This window comes from Carcharhinus amblyrhynchos, chromosome 6 (genome assembly GCF_965287045.1).
Source record: "Carcharhinus amblyrhynchos chromosome 6, sCarAmb.v2.hapA, whole genome shotgun sequence".
Lineage (NCBI taxonomy): Eukaryota > Metazoa > Chordata > Chondrichthyes > Carcharhiniformes > Carcharhinidae > Carcharhinus > Carcharhinus amblyrhynchos.
In genome coordinates, this window is record NC_137329.1 from 5095845 (window position 1) to 5100457 (window position 4613).

The following is a 4613-nucleotide window of genomic DNA, read 5'->3' on the forward strand; positions in this document are numbered from 1 at the left end:
GATTATCAACAGGAGGAAATGCAAAATAAAGAAAATTAGTCATTTATTTTTAAATAGAGATTTTCACCAGAAACTTTAATGTTTAATTAGCGCATGGAGATCTGTACACTCCATGGTGGGTTTTATTGCACATTTTACCCTTCAGTTCCCCACAATCATCTTTTTATTTGGTTGAAAAAGGGTGCAGAATTTTCATTCAAATTTGAGAAGTCATTTAATATTAGGCTAGGATGTAACTGTCAGATATTTCCTCCGTTCAGAAGATGTCACATCACCTGGTTCACAAAGCAAATCTCTCCAGAGAGCCTAGAAATGGACAATAGCAACAAACTGATTAGTTGCAGATCTGAGTAAAAATTAATACAGATTTTATGAGCTGAAAACAGACACAAGGAACATCAAATGAGCTCAATCCCTGAAATATGCTCAATCTGCATAGACATTGTCCATCGAACCCCAACAGTGCAGAAGGAGGCCATTTGGCCCATCTGTTCTGCACTCACAACAATCCCACCCAGGTCCTATCCCCGTAAGCTCACGTACTCACCCTGCTAATTCTCCCTTGACACGAAGGGGCAATTTAGCATGGTTAATCCACCCATATAGCATTGGAGTGGGATGTCCCCACAACTGAATTCATCCTGGTCAGATGTCAAAAACAGGCATTAGGCTCATTGACTATGCAAATTAGGGTCAACGTCCTCTATTTCCCCAGGGATCAGTATTGTCCCTCTCCGCAATAACCCCCTCCACCACCCCCCTCCCCCACCACCCTCAGGCATCCTCTGGAACTTACCCAAGCCAAAATTGGTTTCCCCCATTTTGAGCAATCCCTGTGGAAGCATGGTTAGTGCTAACAACTCACTATAAATGCATAGGTCTTGCCGAAGGTTTAATTTATATCAATCCTTGAGCCTGTCCCTCCAGACATGATGAAAACAGTCCAGATTCATTTCTACCTCATCACGTTCATCAAAATGGGCAAATATGATCAATTTAAAAGTATTCAAACTTGGTTATTGTTGCAGAAGGAGATTAGCTTAATCTAGAGCTTTGGTAATTATCTCACGATATTTAAACTGGGCGGCACGGTGGCACAGTGGTTAGCGCTTCTGCCTCACAGCGCCAGGGACTCGGATTCAATCCCGGCCTCAGGTGACTGTCTGTACAGAGTTTGCACGTTCTCCCGTGTCTGTGTGGGTTTCCTCCGGGTGTGCCGGTTTCCTCCCACACTCCAAAGATTTGCAGATTAGGTTGAATGGCCAAGCTAAATTGCCCCTTAATGTCAGGAGGATTGGGAAGATAAATAGGTGGGGTTATGGGGATAGGACCCGGGTGGGATTGTAGTCAGTGCAGGGTTGATGGGCTGAATGGCCTCCTTCAGCACAGTGGGGATTCTATGATTCTATGAGGGCTCACTGCTGACCTCAAGGAATCTGGTGAGTTTAGTGTGTCAATTTTCCCCCCCATTACAGCATTAATTTAACTCTGGTGCAGGCTATAGGGGATCCCTGACATCCAGGAAGTAAACACGCAGGTTAAGCAGCCAATCAGATTGGAAAATTTTCACAGACAGCAAACCAGGAAGTAAAAATACGTTGATTATCCTCCACTTTTCAACCATTTTACAGACAACGAAATAAAGGGCAAACACATGGGAAAGGGTGGAAGCTGAAATGCCATACATAAATACTTCTGATCACTTTACCTGTTGGTTTACTGATTTCCTCCGCTGACTACTGAATACTGGACCCTGAGCTCCATGTGTCTGCGTTTGCAGACCAGGTGCAGGGAGGATGTTTTCCCTGGCTGGGGAATCTAGATTCAGGGATCATAGATTCAGGATGTAGAGTGGACCATTTAGGTGGGGAAGATGGGGAAACATTTCTTCACTCGAAGGGAAGCGAAGGTATGGAATTTACAACTGCAGAAGGCCTTTAAATCAAAAAAGAGTCTTCTTCAGATTTTAACGACATTAAAGGGTATAGAGAGAGAACTGGAATGTGGCATTGAGATAGAAGATTAACCATATTTGCAGAGCAGTCTCGAAGGGCTGAATGGCCTCATTACTATCACAGAAACCCTACGGTGCAGAAGGAGGTCATTCGGCCCATCAAGTCTACACCGACAACAATATCACCTAGGTCTTATCCCCGTAACGTAATGATTTATCCACCAATCTCTCTAACCTGCACATCCCAGGACACTAAGGGGCAACTTAGCGTGGCCAATCCACCAAACGCACACATCTCTGGACTGTGGGAGGAAACCAGAGAACACAGAAGAAATCTATGCAGACACGGGGAGAGCGTGCAGACTCAGCACAGACAGTGACCCAAGCCGGGAATCGAACCCAGGTCACCGGGGCTGTGAAGCAGCAGTGCCAACCACCGTGCCACCTGTCCACCTTCCACCCGGAACTGCAAAGTTACAAAGTCCAGGCACTATGCCTGGAGACTCATACAACACAGTTACCCTCTCATCAATCTTCCACTCCTCAAGCCACCTCCTGAAGGGAGTGGTTAGGTGTTGAGATGAAGGAGAACAGAACAGTACCTGCGGAGAAATAAACCAGCCACAGCAACCCATCGATAAACTCGCTAAGGACAGTTATCCCAAGCAAAATCATCACTAATAGAAAGGGTCAAGAGCTTGAAGTTTTTAGACATCCAGATCACAAGCAACCCCGGTTCTCCCATGCCAACACTATAGTTGAGAAAGAACATCAATGCCTCTACTTTCTCAGAAGACTAAGGAAATTTGGCATGTCAGCTACAACTCTCACCAACTTTTATAAATGCATCAGAGAAAGCATCCTTTCTGGTTGTAGCACAGCTTGGTATGGGCTCCTGCTCTGCCCAAGACTGCAAGAAACTACAAAAGGTCATGAAACCCACTTCCCATCCATTGACTCTGTCTACACTTCCCGCTGCCTCGGAAAAGCAGCCAGCATAATTAAGGACCACACACACCCCGGACATTCTCTCTTCCACCTTCTTCCTTTGGGAAAAAGATACAAAAGTCTGAGGTCACGTACCCACCGACTCAAGAACAGCTTCTTCCCTGCTGCTGTCAGACTTTTGAATGGACTTACCTCACACTAAGTTGATCTTTCTCTACACCCTAGCTATGACTGTAACACTACATTCTGCAGTGTCTCCTTTCCTTCCCCATGAACGTTATGCTTTTCGCTGTACGTTAATACATGTGACAATAATAAATCAAATCAAATTAAATCACTGGTGAACAGGGATACCTGTGTACCTCATCAAATTCAGCTCAGGGACTGGGAACAAATAAATAGCTTGAATCCTTGAACCCCTGTGTCCCCCAATCCAACCAGTCATAACTTGACATTTTTGTGTACACACAAGCTCGTCACAGCTAAGATAGACTCCTACAGTGCAGAAGGAGGCCATTCAGCCTATCAAGCTGCACCGACCACAATCCCACCCAGGCCCTATCCCCATAACTCCATCCATTTACCTTAGCTAGTCCCCCTGACACCACAGGGCAACTTAGCCTGACCAACCCACCTAACCAGCATGTCCTTGGACTGTAGGAGGAAAACGGAGCGCCCGGAGGAAACCCACGCAGACACGGGGAGAATGTACAAACTCCACACAGGCAATGACCCAAGCTGGGAATTGAACCCGGGTCCCTAGCACTACGAGGCAGCAGTGCTAACCACTGTGTCACCGTGCTGTCCTCTGCCACTGCGCCAACATAATGCAGGATAATACACAAAAAGTGCACTTGAACACAAGTGCTTGAAAAATGTAACCAGAAGAGGACTGCTTCATACTTAGGATGGAGTATGACAGCATGATTAAACCAAGTTAACATTAACAGATGCATAGCCATTAGCCCAGGATACTTCAACCGCCTTCTCATTTTGTCTTTAGCTGGTTAATTCAGCCCCTTTATATTGAGGTCAGTATCTCTTATTAGACGTAATAACAAATTGAATTGCAGAGGTTAAGGTATCAGAGACAGCTAGCAGTTTGTTTCAAGGCAGGAATTCAATATTTGATTTAAAGTGCCATGAATTCACATTTGGTAATCAGCACTTTTACAAAATTAGCTTCCTGAGATTTGAATGTAAAAGTTAATTACACCGTATCCTGCAGTATTTCATCAGCACATGAGGCAGGATTTCATGGTCGATGATCAGGTTCTGTGGACAGAGATGGAAACGGGATGCGCTCACCCATCACTGGAAGTTAATTGCTCACTGCCCAGTGAAGTGCTCGTCAGCGGGCAGAGCGCTCAGGGAAAGCCCCAGAGAGGTGGCAGGATGGAAGATACCACCAGCAGTGACCAATGGTGCTGAGAAGGGAGCCGCGAGGAGCTGGTGGAATGCAGGGACAGTTATTTCCTCCATCCTGCCCTGAACAACTCAACCTGGGCCGACTCACTCAGGTAAGACGTGGCATTGCCAAGCTGGTGCGAATGCCAAGGGGCCCAGATACCCAGCCCCACAAACTCTCCAATAACCCCCTCCAGGTGGACGTGGGTGAGCGCCAGGATGCGGTGCTTCCGAGAGACGGGGAAAGGAAACCTGCACATCTAACGAGGAAAGAGACGACAGAGTCTCCAGTCCAAAGACACGT